Source organism: Pinus tabuliformis, chromosome 5_1 (genome assembly GCF_031772625.1).
Source record: "Pinus tabuliformis cultivar Carrire ecotype Pingquan chromosome 5_1, CPIR1, whole genome shotgun sequence".
NCBI classification, from domain to species: Eukaryota; Viridiplantae; Streptophyta; class Pinopsida; order Pinales; family Pinaceae; genus Pinus; species Pinus tabuliformis.
In genome coordinates this window covers 293,641,166-293,659,277 of record NC_142305.1, presented here as the reverse complement: position 1 = coordinate 293,659,277, position 18,112 = coordinate 293,641,166, and positions in this window count along the sequence as shown.

Below are 18,112 nucleotides of genomic sequence, written 5' to 3'. Positions count from 1 at the left end.
CCTGGTTGAACGCACTAGCAAAAACTTACAAAACTCAATTATGTCGCTCGATTTATATTTTATGCCGAAGCAACAAATGTCCATTGTCTCCCTGAAGAGCTTTAGGAAGGGATTTGCATCTCGCCATTAAATTGTAACCATGAGTCTCATTGAAAAATCATCGATTTCATTGGATTGTTAACATCGAATTTTATCTACGAGCACCCTCTCATTTGATTCCATTGGATAAAGAATGTATTATCTTACTATCTCCAAAAACTATGGTTTTTCTCAATAATGGACAATCTAATTTTACAAAAATGTTCTATTGGGACCCCAAGCTGCATTTCATGGAGTTGGCACACTTGAGACAAATGGGCAGCATAGAGGCTTACATATCGTAGTTCCAGAGTCTAGCTGTAATGGTGTCGTACATCTCTCAAGCTCAGTTGATTATGTTGTTTGTAGAGAGGTTATCAGATCCCTTGTGTGGATGGATGAGGGCCTACAAGCCCACAACATTGATGGACATCATTTCCAAGACCCGAGACATGATTGATGCAATTCCCAATACCAAGGCCCCTATACCCACTGTGCCCATGGCTCCTTAGGGGAGCAAATATACTCATCATCCTTAGAGGGAGATTGGGTGTGGTCAAGTTGGATGACGAGACTTGGAGGGACCTATGGAGGAGGAAGTTGTGTTTCACGTTCCAAGATCTGTGGGTACCAGGGCACAAGTGCACCAAGGGCAAGGCCCATTACATCAAGGTGTACTCAGATAGTGAGTAGGAGGATGAGGCTGAGCAAGAGATAGACAATGGCGACAGAGGACCACAGTTTGCAGGAGGAGAACAACCGCCGCCACCACCGCCTCGGTGAGGAGGGCTAATTGTTCCCACCAGGGGAGTTCTTGCTTCACTTCAGGAAGTTCCAAAGTACTTGACACTGTGGAACAGGGGCACAATGCAGGGGCAGTGTGTGTTAGTATTAGTGGACAGTGGGGCTACCCATAATTTTATTGATTCCTAGATGGTGGACCAGAGAGGCATACATATAGAGGCATTTGAGGGGTCTTTGATATTGGTACCAGGAGACCGAACTATGCGGTGCATGAGATATGTCCCTAGTCTAACTTTGATTATGGGGAACTATTCCATGACTAACCATTTCTTTGTGGTTGATGTTCCAAACACTAATGTGGTGATGGGTGTCCAATGGTTGTATTCATTGGGGTGGGTCACTACCGATTGGAGGAAACTGGAGATGGAGTTCATGGGCCCAAATGGGAAGTTGGTAGTGTTGAGGGGTATGCACTCCTACCCACCATAGTCAATATACGTCCATCGGATGGAAGCAGACATGTGGCGTGGTGGTATAGAGTGAGCGGTGGTGCTCATGATTTCAGAGGCAAGAACTTAGGCATGACTGGTTCATCCAGACATCTTTGTGTTGTTGGAGAGACATCCAACAACTTTTTGGGAGATCTGTCCAAGAAGGCCTCCTGATCGAGGGTTTGAGCACACCATTGAGTTGGAAGAGGGTGTACATACAATTATCACTACTCTATATCAACGCCTTGAGGCCTGCAAGGACGATATTGAGAGGTCCATCTAGAAGCTATTGGTGTTAGGGCATATCAGGCCTAGTACTAGCCCTTTTGCTTCATCAGCGGTGCTAGTGAAGAAAAAGGATGGGACCCTTCGCATGTGCATCGACTACTAGGCGCTAAATAGAAGACTTTGAAGAACCAGTACCCCATGCCCCGTATAGATCAACTGATGTATGAGCTTAGAGGAGCCAAGTACTTCTCTAAGGTAGACTTGCGCACAAGGTACCATCAAATTTGAGTGTGTTAGCAGGACATTCTGAAGAAAGCATTCAGGTGCCACAAGGGGCACTTTAAGTTCTTGGTGATGCCCTTCAAACTCACCAATGCCCCAACCACATTTTAGTATTGCATGAACCATGTGTTCTGCAAGCACTTGTGCAGTTTTGTTTTGGTGTTCTTCAATGACATGCTTATCTACAACATGACATGGGAGGAGCACCTACAACACTTGGAATAGGTCTTAAGCATCCTGGAGGAGCAACAATTTTATGCCAAGACATCCAAGTGTGAATTTGGGCTAACCAAGATGTTGTACCTAAGGTATGTGATAGGAGAGGACGGAGTTAGAGTCCACCAGGAGAAGATTCCTGCCATCCTTGATTGGCCCACACCAAGTAATGTGACGGAGGTGAGGGGATTACTGGGCATATGCACATATTACAAGCGCTTCGTGAGGGGGTTTTCTCAGTTGGTCGCACCCCTTATAGACCTCATGAAGAAGGGGGCACTCAGTTGGTCAAACACAGTGCAAGAGGCCTTTGAGCACCTCAAGATGGTCATGAGTACTTTCCCAGTCTTTGCGTTACCAAATTTTTCCCAACCCTTTATACTGGAGTGTGACACATCAGGTGAGGGCATTGGGGCAGTGTTGATGCAGAGTGGTCATCCCATACCTTATGAGAGTAGGAATCTTCGGGACTATGAACGGTTGTACTACATCAACACTCCCTCTTAGCTAGGGAGGTATTCATAATGACTATCCAGATTTTCTCTGTTAAAATCTTTCTTTAAGAATAAGGTTACACACTTCATAATACCATTATCCTATGGTACTATAACATAATTATGATCGAGATTCACCATCAAACAACTAGTCTCCATACATAGTCTAGGTGAAACTCCAAAGGCCTCGTCTTAGGCCTAATACCAAACAAGCTCACTGTAGAAAGATTTGAGCATGATACTGGGAGGAACTTGCTCATCAGAGTTGCCTCCAAAAATTTCTTCAACCAAGTTCACAATGATAATTACTCTTTCTTCACAGCCATGATTCCAACCCAACAGACATGCTTCTCCAAGACTCTAGGTGTTATCTAGGCTCTTGTTGAGACACCAATCCAAAAGACATGTTGATCTATAGGTCTAGGTACCATCTAGGTGATTACCAAGGCATTAAACCAACACATATTATTTCACGGATCTAGATACCATCCAGGCTACTGCCAAGTTATCGACCCAACATTTTTCAGGGATCTAGGTACCATCTAGGCTACTGCAAAGGTACATACCCAACATCTTTCAAGGATCTAGGTACCATCTGGGCTACTGCCAAGGTACCAACCCAACATCTTATAGGGATCTAGGTACCATCTAGGCTACTGCTAAGGTACCAACCCTATGTACCATCATACAGCCTATTCAACCTAAGGTACCACAACTTTATGTACCATCATACAGGCTACCTAGCCTAAGGTACAACAACTAGTCACCATGATCTGATCGGTGCCTCAACCACATCGTATACAAACTAGTATAGGTTTTCCATCACCAAGGTCAAAACTCCAAGAACATCTGTGTTCCAAGTTCCAACTACACAGGGTTGGCCAAACCCTAGAGCATATTTAACTCCTCACACCACAGGGTCAAAACCCTAACAAATCCTCACATCACAGGGTTGACATTATCTTGGCCAAAGGTCTCAAAAGGCTCACTCAACAAGTAAACGAGCTTGATAGAGGCACTCACTCTTATAGAGTGGTTGTTCCAATCATAGAAAGGTACGTACTCTTCTGAGTAACTAGGCCTTAAAGACCATACTTTCTAAATTAGGAGAATGTATGATTTCAACAATAGTCTGGGCCAAACTTCTACCCCTATTGTTATCTCATTAATGCTCCCTCTTTCTGAGAGAACTTACCTTAATGTGTCCAAGCTTGTCCCTGAAGTACATGTACTTCATCCAGGACAAAGGCTTGTCAAAGGCCTATCACAGCTTTAGCCATTAAATATAATTTAAAAATAATACTTAAATACATAAGAATTAAACTACTCCCTCTGAATCAAAGCTTCTTTTAAATTCATAGTTCTTTCTGGATTCAAAGCTCCTTCTACATTCACAACCCTTTCAAGATTCAAAGCTCCCTTTGAATCCAGGACTTGTCAGAAACTTCTTCCAACCTTAGACAACCTTCAACATGTTCTTGCAATCCTCTCTAGGAGGTCACGGAAGAATAGTTACAATCAAGCAATGAAAATAAAACGAGACTAGATTACTAGAGAAATCAATAATATTAAAGGAAGAGAGATAGAGTACGTATCTTTTATGATGAGTAACAACTCCCTCTTGATCTTATATTTTCGCAGTTATCCAATAGATCAACATTCTTGCTCTAGACATCATTATCATGACCTAGGGTTTCTTCTTTTAGCGGGAGCATCTCATCCTAGGGTTTTGTCCAAAACCCTAGGCATTCTCTTATCAAGCCTTTCTAAATTTGCAAACCCTATAAATCAAAAAGTCAAAACCCTAAATGTACTTTTACACAAGGGATAGATTACTCTATGGTTTTGTCCAAAAACCCTAGAAAATACACCAAACCTCAAATTCAAAGCAGATCAATACTCCAAGTCAAGACTTGAGATTACTTCAAATCAAGACTCCAGATCATCCTTGGCTCTTTCAAAAATTCTTAGCAACTTTGGATCATGAAAATGTCTTAGGCAAAACCTCACAGAAGAACCTCAGATTCACTCCATCTTAGGGTGCACTTCGAACTCCATCTCACGATCATTTTGTAGACAATGTTCTAGTAAACAGAACTTCGAGATTCATCCAAGGAACTTGGATCTTCATTTTGGATCTCATTATTGTCTTTAGGTCATCATATTGGTCTTAGATTACTATGCTTGGATTATACTTACAGAATGTGGAGCATACTTGTGGAACACAGAACTTGGAGCAAACTCTTTGACATGACTGGAATATGTTATAGATTGTTTCAAATTTCGGCCAAGTTTGGGAGCTTGAACTTGCACCTGGTTAAAAATGATCATAAGCCTAACTTTGTAGAAAAATCATAAGCCAAATTTAATCGATGCCATAGTAGATTGAGCATAGTTCCATCTCGGTGTGCGCAGTTTACATGATCTGTCAACTTGAAAAGTAATGAAGATATATAGAGCGTAAATAAGGTAGAAGATGCATACTCTTGTTATCATTACTCACATGGTTGTTTCAAGAGATACTAGTTTATTTCCTTCGACACCAATCTTGTTCATAGAAATAGGTATACTACTTGCTGAAATGTAAATGGAGACTGCAGTTGATAATTCTCTGTAAACTCTTGGTCTAGATGAAAGGAGATCCCGAGTACTAAATCCTTTTTTTAGTAAGCTGCAAGTTATCCATATGTCAGTTGGATTCTTGTTAACCTTCAACAAAGGTTCAAATTAAAGAATTGAGCATATTTTGACATATGATGGGGCACATCAATAGGCATATTAGATCCAGTGGTGACTATGCTTATTAATATGAAAGTGTTGATGGCAGAGGCCAAGACTGGCCAAAACATGTTATGCATTTAAGCATTTCTTGGTTACATGTAGTGCATGTATGGTTGTCTTTATGTGAGGTGACTTTCGGAATTGTGTGCAGTCAAATATGTAATTCCCAAAGAATGACCTTGCCCCACACTGAAGGCAAACCTTGAAAAATGACCTTGCCCCCACACGGCATCGCTGGAGAAGGTGAAGTCACCCATATACACATTGAGATTCAAGGTTAGGATGGTAACCACCTTTGGTTAGGGTGGGTTACATCCTCAACGCATAGGACCCTATTTTGCATGCATCTTCAAAACCATGTTAATAATGTATTTTGGTGTTTGGAAATTCAAAATGTTTTGAATTAAACAAAATCAGAAGAAAATAATAAAATATAAAACTGAAAGAAAAAATACCTATGTTGAACTGTGAAACATGTAGAGGAAAAGAATATGAAACGCTTCAACTCGACCAATCTGAGACAAAATCGTGTATTGCCAATTTGAAAAATGAGATTGAAGACGGCACAGCCCCAAATAGCAAACTTCACAAGTTTTTCTCCGGTTTTGGCCTTTGTGCCCATTTCTATATCGGTCTTTGACAATGCAGGCTCTAGTTCTCTTTTTCTACTTTTGTTGGTGACGCTTCAACTGAAAAAACTGTGCCCACTATAGGGCAAGAATATAAAACTGAAAGAAAAAAGATACCTATGCCGAACTGTGTAACATGTAGAGGAAAAGAATCTGAAACGCTTCAACTCGACCAATCTGAGACAAAATCGTGTATTGCCAATTTGAAAAATGAGATTGAAGACGACACAACCCCAAATAGCAAACTTCACAAGTTTTTCTCTAGTTTTGGCCTTTGTGCCCATTTCTATATCGGTCTTTGACAATGCAGACTCTGGTTCTCTTTTTCTACTTTTGTTGGTGACGCTTCAACTGAAAAAACTGTGCCCACTATAGGGCAAGATTGACCTAGATAATGATTTTGAAATCGGTTCAGGAGGGCAACAGAGGCTATGACTATTTCATTTATGGAAAAATCTGAAACTGTGCACATGGTTTAATTCGGATTGCACAGTGATGATTTGTGAAAATTTGGAGGCAACCTATGTTTTTCATAAATTTGGAGGCAATAATTCAAATTCGTAAATTTGGAGGGAATAATTTGGAATCATTATAATCTCTAATTTTCTTAAATAGATTTTATCTTTCTTTTACTCAAATTGCGGAGATATTAGGGTCACGGTGCGACAGAATGTAAAATTATGTGTTTTTTTTTTAACTCTTATTTCTTATTTTTTTTTTTCAAGCTTATTGTTATTTAAGCCAGGATTGTTTTTTAGGAAAGATAAAAAGGAAATGGGTTTGAAAGGTTGTATTTTTTTAAGGATCGAAGAGTTCTCATGGTTATTCATTGAGAAATAAAAATGAATTTATTACATAAAAAAGATAGTAATTAAAACCTAACTCATAAAATTATGACTCTTATTGGTATAGGAACCTAACAAAGTAATCATGGAAACAGGAATCCAACAACTACGAAATCGATTAATTTTGGTTATTATGATTACGAACTTTTTAAAAAAGGCCTCTTTCACGCGCACAGCAGCAGCCCCTGGTGCGACCTGAATACTCCCTCCATCGCCATGGCCCTAGGAGGGAGCCCTGAGGCCCCTCCTCCACCAGAGATCCTTGCGTTCAGGAAGCTAATCAGCGACAGTAGTAAACGCCCAGCAAGGGAAACTCAGTGCAAGTTTGTAAAGAAACTGGACAACATTCCCACAGTCGCCCTGCCCGATTCTTGCAGATCTGCTTTGAACTTAGCTGAAAGAGGGCTCATCAGCCAATTTACAAGGCTATGGCCTTCCCCCAAGGCTGTCAAGGCGTGGGCACATAGGAACTGGCAATCACTAGTAAAGGAAGGCATCGGAAGCTTCCTGGTTGGTAAGGGCTTTTTTGTCTTTGTTTTTTATTCAGTAGAAGACAACAATCTCATCTTTAGGAATGGACCATATTTCATGGGACCTCAAGGTCTGTATCTAAACTCATGGTCACCAGATTTCGATCCGACACAAGATGTGCCATCAGCAGTTCCAGTGTGGGTGTGCCTCCCTCATCTTCCACTGCACTGCTGGAACCCGAAGTCACTAGAAACGATTGGTAACACCCTGGGAAAATACATAGACAGAGCAGAGAGAAGGGATCAGTATTCATGTGCAAGAATATGTGTCGAAGTTGACTTGGAAATAGGGTTACCTGAAGCCATAAAGTTAACAATAGCAGACTGGTCTTATATCCAAGAGTTAGACTACGAGCAACTACCATTCAAATGCAGAAATTGCCATGAATATGGGCATTTCGCAAGATACTGCAAAAAAAAAGGAGGAAGATCTAGAGAAGTCGAAAGGAGAGAAATGGATCCAAGTGCAGAAAGCAGTCCAAGCCAAGGTGAGTAACAGGAATAAAGGGAAAGAGGTATCGATGGAGTCTGGAACTCCCTTAACAAGAATGGTTCAAATGGAAGGAAGAGGAGAACAGCCAAAGACAACAACCACAATAAACCCATTCGAAACCCTTAGCTCTTCAATTGAAATTCCAAAAACAGAGATAGAGGAGATTGAACGACAAGTTCCCTCACTCGAAGCAGAAAAGAAGAACATGGAAGTAACCCAACTTGACTCCCCACCAGGAACCTCCTCCTCACCCACATATGCAGAAATGACAAGAAAAACCCCTGGAAACCTCTGGGTCATCGGAAGACGAGACATTCGAGAGAAACTCTAAAAGAGTTGGAAGGAAATCTCATAAGGAAGCCAGGGAAGAAGAGGCCGAGAGGCAAAAAATGTAAGGCAACCAATCCACCATTGAAATGTCTATCAGGAGAAACACCAGAACAAGGCCCTCTAAGGGGGCATCAACTCACTCCAGTCCCGCTAAATAATGAAACTAGTCTCTTGGAATTGCAGAGGCTTTGGGAACCCTTCGAAAGCTTAAGCAATCAAAGATATTCTGAAAATAGAAACTCCCAAGATCCTCATGCTCCAAGAGACTAAGATTGAAGGGGAAACCCTTCTTTAGATCAGCAAATTAAAATGGGGGAAAAATGCAGGAAAGGCCATTAGTGCAAGAGCTACCTCTGGTGGCCTAGAAACATTGTGGTCAGAGGACAAGTATCAACTAGAAAGCTCCTTTGAGACCCAACATTGGATATTCACCGAACTTTGGCACCTCTCTAGTAAGCTCTCCATCTCTCTCTTCAACCTTGATGTTCTAGTCTACCTTACAGAGAAGAAAGAATGCTGGCAAACCTTGTCTAATTTCTTAGACATTTACTCCCTTCAGAATATAATAGTGGCTGGAGATCTCAACCTCGTCATTGATCCAAAAGAAAAGAGAGGTGGCAATAGTGGCAGGGACCAAATGCTTCCATTAGTAGAGGAGTTGATACTTCATTGGGATCTTCTTGACTTCAAACCGAAGAAAGGTCTTTACACCTGGACAAACAATAGAGTTGGGGCAGAACACATCTATGCTCGCTTAGATCGCTTCTTAGCACAGAGCTCTTTGTTGCTAGGAAAAAGACTGATCTCCTCAAAAATTCTCCCAAAGCTAGCCTCAGATCACAAACCTATTCTCTTACAGTTGGAAGAGGAAGAATATTTGGGTCTTATCCCCTTTAGATTCAACCTTCTTTGGTTACGGAAAGAAAGGTTCATGGAAATTGTTTTGGAGGCATGGTCCATACCTGTGACAGGATCTCCAAGCTTCGTGTGGGAGCAGAAACTAAAAATAACCAAGAGGGCTCTGAAAAATGGATTAAATAATCCTCAAATTCTCCTACCAGCAACAGAAAGGAGACAGTTCAGTTGTTATCAAATCTGCAAATGGATTTGGAAAGTAAGGAGACCTCTGCTTCAGATTTAGAAAAAGAACAAGTTATCCAAATCAAATCATTTCGCGCTTTCCGCCATGAAGGAGAGACTTGGATGCTTTAGTCTTGTAGCTTGTGGCTTAAAGCTGGAGATCAAAATACCTCTTTCTTCCATAGGCAATATTGTTGAAAATGGCAACAAGAAATGCTATAAATAGCATCTCAGGTACGAGTGTTGGAAATAGAAACAAGGAATGATAAAATAGAAATACTAAAAATAGCATTGCTATAAGTAGCATTTCGAGATAGATTCCAATTTTAGTTAGTCCCTGAACTAAAATTGAGAAGTAAAATTCGAATTTGATCTTAGCAGCTGTTTGTAAAATAATTAATTAATTCATCTTGAGTTAATTAGTTTTAGAAAATCAAACATGAAGTCCATGTGAAGACATGCAATAGTTTCTCCATCGATTAAGGAAGTTATCCCTTGATTAATGAGATCATGATGAGTTGTATTTTGAGTTGTAATTAGTTAGCTCAGTTATCTGAGTTAAGTCCAGTTAGATTAGTTCCAACAATTTGTGGAACTGATTGTGAGTTCAGTTAGTTAATGCATGCATGCATGTAACTGTTGCACTTCAGATAATTGAATATTCCCTCATAAATAACTCATGCATGCCAATTCAGTCAGAGACCCAGTTGAGATCAGAGGAGGGGACAGTGTACTATCAATTGGAGGAATTTTCCTATATAGGAAACTCATCCATGCAGAAGGAATTATCTCCTTCAGGATTGCACAGTTTTTTCAGAGGTAAGTGTTATGTGTGAGGTGAGAATCACACAGGTTGCAGCTGGAGGACCCAGGAGAAACTGCGTAAGGAAATATGAGGCTTCGAGGACTAAGGGAAGGCATATGTGGTGTCTATTCAGTCTATGAGCAGCATTGTAGGATTGTACTGAGAGCTGGATATCTTGTGAGCTAAAGCTTTGTGTAATCCGTACATATTTCCACTTGTATGATAATACAGAGATCGGGGTTTTTTGCTAAGGCTTTCCTGAGAGTATTCTTCTGTGTTCATGTGTGATTGATTTCTTATTCTCTGTTATATGTGTTCTATTTGATCTTGCTCAAAATCGATTAAGCTTCCACAAGTTTGTTGTAGAAGTAGATCTAGTATTTTGCTTTAGTATATTGCATAATCTATTGATCTACAGTGAGAAATTCTACAAATATAGAGCCCAGCTATCTCGAAATCATATCTCTGAAATCACTTGCTCAGATGGGACTGTGCTCAAAGGTCAAGAACAACGAAAAAAGGCAGCAGAAGATTATTTCCAGAATCTGTATAAAGAGGAAGGGAATGGGAGTGAAGAAGTCACCTCCGAATTTCTCTCCCACATTCTATCTTTGGTAAGCAAGGAGGACAACACTAGTCTTATGAAACCTTTCTCTGAAGAAGAAATCTATAAAGTAATATGGTCCATGGAACCAGACAAGGCACCAGGACCTGACGGCTTCTCAATTCATTTTTATAGAATCTGCTAGGAAATAATAAAAGTTGATCTTATGAGGATGATTAAAGATTTTCATCAAAAAGCCAAAGTGGGAGGCAGTACTAACTCTACCTTCCTTGCATTAATACCAAAAGAAGTGAATCCGGGCACTTTTGATAGGTTTAGGCCAATCTCACTTTTCAATGCATCATACAAAATCCTGAAAAAACTAGTGGCAAACAGAATCAAGCCATTGCTTGGGAAACTCATTTCTCCCACCCAAGGCGGCTTTGTCAAAGGGAGACATATTTTGGGCAATGTAATATAGGAGGACTCTTTTTGTAGCAGACCAATATCCCTCACATGGTTTATACATAAATCTGAAAAGTATGCTCACAATATATGAGATATTTGGTATGTTCGTGGTTAGGTAGTTGATACTTCCAACAAGTTTTATGTACTTGGTTGCATCTTCAAATGCATTCCCTTCTTTGACGTAAGCTTTAAATTCTAATCCATTAGAGTGGAGAGAGGGCTACAATCTGTCATGCCAAATCTGTTTAGTAGTCCTCCAATGTACTTATTTTGGGAAATTAATATGTATTTTGGATTTTGATTGACTACAATTCCCAAGTAGTAATGAAGATGTTCCAAATTTGTCATCTCAAAACCTTTCTTCAAATATATCTTCAAATCTTTCTTCATGGATGCAGTGTAAGTTTCATTGTTTCCAGTTATTAACAGATCAAAAGTGTGGATGGAATGACCTTGTCGGCCACCTTCAATTGATCTTCAATAAAGCTAGGGCATCAATCCTTTCTTCCTTGGTATGCTACCTCAAATCCACCAAATGTTTCTCCATTTGTGCTCCACGGTTGACCTGTATATATGTGATTTGGAGGAGCCATTGCATGGAATAGACGAAGATTGAGCCGAAGCCTGGATGAAGCCCACTTCATTCTCATCTAAACACACAATTGTATATACGTCAAAGCTATTACAATAGCCTTTGACTGTCAGCACCTCCAGGTTCTGTTTATATGCGACTATCTTTTATGGTTACTATTGAACGTGTGATTGGAAATAGTAATGGTGGCTTAGGGGTACCAAATTTCCTTCGATTCCCTCACTACATTTTAATGCAAATATTTGTTCATGATATGGTTTCCATTAGTGGTGCCCCACTTTTATGGATGTTTTTATCCATTTGCCTAGGCTTATCTCAGAAAATCTCGCATTTCTCTCCCACGAGGCTTTTCCTCATAAAAGATTGCCTTTCTCTCCTACACAACTTTTATATTTTTCTTGATGGATATTGATCTCCAATCCATCCAGTTTATCTAGAATTAAATCTAGAAGCTCATCATGAAAGAATTATCCTTTCCCATTCACCAATGGGATTTGGCAAGAATCTCATCTCTTGGTGTCTCGCTTTTCCAAGTGATTAATTTATTAATAATGTATTTACTTTTTATATTACACATCATACCTAGCTTTTCTCAACTTAGGTTTGCAAAGTTTGACACACAAGGGAGGGTGTTACATTTTGGATCCCTTTCTTTCCTTAAGATCCCTCCAACTGCAGCTAGAGTACTTAGATGACTGTAAGGAGGAAGCCCCTTTTGGAAAGGGACATATAGTTTGAAGGTGTCTAGCTTGTTGGTAATTCCTACATCGAAAAGTTGTCTTTTCATAGTCTAGGGGTTGTGAATACGCAATGCCCATCCATTTGAGCTCTATTTTATCTAATAGACCTTCATTGAGATCTACCTAAACACATATGTAGACATAGGTGAAAATTCCTTTCAAAAGTCTTTCCCCGTCTACTTTGACGAATATTCCAATAAAATTGCCCACTTTTTCTAAGAGATCTGGATGGGTAAAGTGAATGGGAAAAATGGGAGTCTTACCCATACTGGAGTAGTCATCAATGACATAGTGAGAGGATTGAAGTTGGGAAACCATGACTTCACAGGAAGACCAACTCATCCCCAAAACCATGGGCCTTGGTCAAGGATTTTTTGCTTATCCTCAAGACATTTGAAGATCGCCACAAAAAAAACTTTGAGAAAAATATCAACTCTAGGTTATGAGTCCAATTTTGATAGATCCAGTCCATAAGGGCAGATGATGAGGGCCAAAAACCGTTGAAACGACATATGATTGCTTGATTGAGATACTATGCAACCCTCAAATTGATGCCAACCTTTGTTAGTTCCAGGCTAGGAGTGGCCAGAGAGTGCTCAACCACAAAGCCCAAGCCTGAATGATCCTTAAAATTTGAAGAGATGGGACCAGGCTTGAAGGCTTCTTAACTTGGTGGTAGAAGGAGACCCCTCTCCCCTGGCTTCCCCTTTCAATTCTACAACGAGGGAGATTAAAGCCTCATTTTGAATGCCATAGTCGCTTAGAAGGAATTCCTCTTGTAGCATCCTGCCTTTGTAGATAAGCCTCGAAAGCGCAACTGGAATTCTTATACATTCCTAGAGTTTGGTACCAAGCATGGCTACCAAGTTAGCTGTTGATGTCGTGATACAGATAGTCCCTTGTGAGAGAGGTTTTACAAATATTATGAAAAGGGGTGGTTATGAATTTGAAAATCCATGCTTTACTAGTTTTTTCCGTGGGAAGTGAGGGACAAATTCATGCCTACCCTCTTCATCATGGTGAAACATTTTGACAAACATATCCTAGATGGCCCAAGTGCTGCCCCACTTAGCTCATTCAGGTGTTTCTTCAAACACTGTGCGAGCAACCAAAGAACTTGCAGATTTGGGAAGCAACTGAGCAAATTGGACAACTACATTGTAGTAGCTCCCATACCTCGAGCGACCAACTCAATCCAACGCCTTGGGCCATGGTCGACACCAATGATCTTTCAAAAAATTGTTTAATGAACTGTCATTTCAGGCCTTAAAAGACAATGGCCACCAACGCCCATATTCCACTCCACGATATTGATAAACCTTGGTGCCACTACTAACAATCTAGCTAGAGGTGGTGATACTAAACCCAATGCTTTGAAAACTAGAAACCTCTTAGCTCCTCTCAATTGCCTCGGGGTGGCCCACATGAGATTGTGGTGCCGCGGGTTCCAATGTCTTCTCCTTCTTGGCGTCCTACTTATGGTCGTCTGGGGAGCCCTTGTGATTCAAACCACCACCGATTGTGGTGCCACGGGTTCCAATGTCTTCTCCTTCTTGGCGTTCTACTTATGGTCATCTGGGAAGCCCTTGTGATTCAAGCCATGACTATGCACTTATCCCTTTACCTTGACATGATTCAAACTCAAAATAACTACAAAAAATATGATTCTTGTAAAACATTGAAATCTCTTCTCATATAAACCTAAGTCATCAACAACACTTTAAAAAAAAACCTTCAAGTGAATTGAACAACACTCTTTAAAAAAACCCTTAAAATGAATTAAACAACACTCTTTAAAAAAAACCTTAAAGTGAATTGAACCTAGGTAGAAATATCACCATAAACATCTAACCAGTGATGGAGAGATTTTCAATAATATTAAAATACCCATAAAAAAATTAAATTTTCAATAATATTAAATACCCATAAAATAAATTTAAATTCATTGTTCACATGAAATTTGAACAAAGAGATTATTAGTTACGCCCTGCCTGTTAAAATATTTTCAATCAGCGAAAATTGCAAAAAGTTAAACAAACTAACTCATGGGCCTCTCGAATCATTACTGGAATTTCATCCAGGTACTTCGGAGATTCATTGCTGTGGTAATTCAAAATAACTAAACAAACTCATGGACCTCGACTTTCATCCAGGTACTTCGGAGCTTCATTGCTGTGGTAATTCAAACCAACTAAACAAACTCATGGACCTCTGGAATCATTACTCGATTTTCATTCAGGGACTTCGGAGCTTCAATGTTGTGGGAATTTGTTCAAGCAATTCAGATCCATTCACAGCTTTGAGCTTGCCTCCTCCTCCGCTATCCGTGGATTTTCATTTTGTAGGATTTGGCCACAATTTCACCGTTAAACCCTTGGCGTCAGGTTTTCTACAAGTTATATTTTCCTCTAATACTGAGGTTTTACCAGGCTTTTAAATTTGGAGAGGTTACACAGAGACCAAAAAATTAGTAGGTTTAATAATAAGCGCAGTTTCCAGCGGCTAAGCTCGAGGCCTCGTATAGTTTGAGGTATCCAGTGAAACGTGGTCCTATGGGAGGAGGGCAGTAGCAGCGGGGGCTGGTAGTAATAATACTCATCACAGTAATAATAATCATAATGCCCAGATGCATTCGTCAGTGGAAATTCATGGACCTGGAAATCGGTGCACGGGGCAGAAGTCCCCAAGTATGGTAAGCACATCGTCGACCATAGGGCAGAAACTGGTTAACATAATTTTCATCACCTAAGCCCCCAACCAGCGGCAGTTTCTTAAGGTGAGAAAACTTTCGAGCCCATCCACATCTGTTAGGGTTCAATATGGAGTTACATACCTTTTTGAATTCGATATACGTTAATTTTAAGTTGTTACTGCGTTGAATGAACTTTGTTGCCGCATTATTCAGATTGCATTTTTTTGCAGATTTTGTTGTTTTTTTGGTTTTCGTTTTAAAGTATTCCCTCTCTATTTTTTTAATTAAAATGAAAATCACCATGAAGGTGATGCACATAGTGCATAAATATAATAGTTTTCCATAACCAGGTCCCCTATTTCATTAAACATTGGTGACGAAAATAGATGACTTAGCGTATGCATCTGGCCTTCCTACAGTCACTCAGATTTACAAAAAACTCTTTAACAAGTTCTGTTATTTGGATTCAAACTTTCAATTGCAACAAACAGAAAGGTCACATTATCATTGTAGATATCCTATGGATCATTTTAATTTCTGCATCTAGATTACATGCCTTGCTTTCAATGAAAGTTGGCATTGGTATTGTATGTACCATTTGGCTACCTATTCTCTGGAATGTCATTCTCTATGATGAGCATTTTCCCTGTAAAGAGGGTTTTAAGATGAATGGAGAACAGAGCACGTAAAGGGCCACTGTTCAAAGCCCAATTTGAAGGAGAGATCTTGGAAGAGAGATTTGATCCCAGGATCAAGATATTTCATTTACCTTTTTCCCATTTCTTTCATCGAACTTTGCCTCTGCATCCTGAGGATCTACTATAGGATATTGGATTGGATCTGCTGCTAGTACAACATTGCCCCTGAGTTCTCAGGGAAGGAGCGATGCGGAAATGTAATGTTTCTAACTAGGAAATTAAGTGATAACAAAGCAAACAGACAATCCAGCAATCAAAAATGCGAAATAAACATCATACACCCATGAAAACCCTGGAAATAGAGAACTGTCAAGCCATTTTATTAAATCATCAAGGGAAAATACAACAGTGAATGGAATGGTGCCCTTGGGCTTGGGCTTGTCTCCAAGGACAAGCGTGACAAAACCCAGGTGAGCAAATGCTGATCTGAGAGCTGCCCAACTGCTGCTCTAGAACTGATCTGCGCTGTCTACTGGAACAAAAAAGTTGGAATCACTACTTCCCGTGCTCAGAAAATTATAAAACTTCAGCTCCTGGATCCTCAGCAAAAACCCACCAAAACCCAGGAAGGGTTTGGCCTAGTTCAAACTTCTGAAATTCGACCCCCAAGGAGTCCGTCCTCTGCTGAAGCTGGCAAACTCGGCCTGTCTGAATGAAGCTAGGAAAGCTCTCCAAAACTGCCCCAAATCACTGGAATGAGACCCCTTATGAATTTCCTTCCTTCCCAACTGTAATTCTGGTGCTATGGCTCTCTCCCTCAAGACCCATGTGTTGCTCAGTCTGGCCCTCTGCGCTGTCCTCCAAGGATGAGTTTTGAACTGCCCAATTGCTACACCCACATGCTCCAAAACTCCTCCCAAGTGCTGACCTCCTAAAGTCCTTCAACTCTTCAGATTCCTCCGGCAAGTGATGACCCAATAAAGCTCTGTCCCCAACTGCGTGTTCCCTTCTTTGCTGGCCCTGAATGTGTTGGATATGAATCCTCCCTAGTGCTCTGAAAATGCCTTCCTAGGGTGGCACTCATAGTCCCCCGAAGGTAAGGTTGAATCTCCCACTTGAGAGATTCGTGGCTAAGCAACCAATTGACTCAGCTAAGCAGCTTGAGCAAACATTGAAGTGATTTTCGATATGCAAGAATTAATGAATCCCCAAGTGACGAACTCTTCCTTCTAATGACTTCGTGGGCCTCCCTTTTCCCCATGTGGGCACCTCCAAAAGCCATATGATTTTCCTCCAAGCCAATTCAAATTGCCCAATGCATTTTCCCACGTGGATGGCCCCCACCTTCCACTAACAAATTAATCTGGCCTTCATTTCTCCTAAGTTCCTAAGTCAAAATTGCTTGGATCCTTTTCCTTAACCAAATTCGTAAAAAATTGTGGAGAGACAAAACCTCTTACAAAATCTTTTGGGAAGGGACATGGCAGGAACAATACTCTCGGACTTTGGATTTCAGGCAAACAACTCACACTATCTACCTTCCTTTGCATTACTTCATTTTGTTGTTTGTGACAATCTCCTGTTACCTTGAGGTTCTGAATTAAATTTGGGTGCTACTAGACAACTTCATTCACCAATTGTTGCAACTCAAATAATTTAAATTCTTTGACCGATTAGGATATTTTTTCATTTTTTTCCTCGTCCTAGGAAGAGAAACTAGCTGTAACTTCAATATTTTCTAATGGGGAAAATCCTTTCTGCCTACTGCTGTGGCTCTTCCTCCGGCCATCTTGGTAAACAAATAAAAGAGTTTGCAGGTTCGGCAATCCACTAGTAAATTCTGTGGTAGAACTGCTGAATTAATGATTACTTCTAAGTTCTCCACCAAACGACCCACGTAAATTGATATTCCCTTCGGTTTATAGATAATGTTTCAACAACGATTGCATGACACGCAGTGTCAAGCGGTGATGCGATGGAAAATATAGTGACATAAGAAATCAATGATAATGTTGATGGTATATGTTGTTTGTCAATATATAATTTTGAGGCCTGCGATCGAGATACGATGTCCAGACCCATATCATTAGGAAAGACATCCCACACCTTTGTCTTTCCCCTCAACCGCTCTTCCCTCTGCCTGTAAATAAGACGAAGGTTGGTGTGCACATACACCATTGTCTCTACCCTGGACTGCTCAAGCCTGCTCTTCTTCACACTATACAAATTCCCATATGTGCTCCAATTCCTCTTGCAACAAGAGGATGAAGTCACCTGAGAGAGGAGCCTCATGGCTAACTGCTGAAGAGGAGGGCTTGTTGCCCCATGATTTGCCCACCAAGAATAAGGCTTCTTAGCCCCCCTGCCTCTGATTACATCATATCCTGCAAATCGACCAGTGCCAGTGGAAAA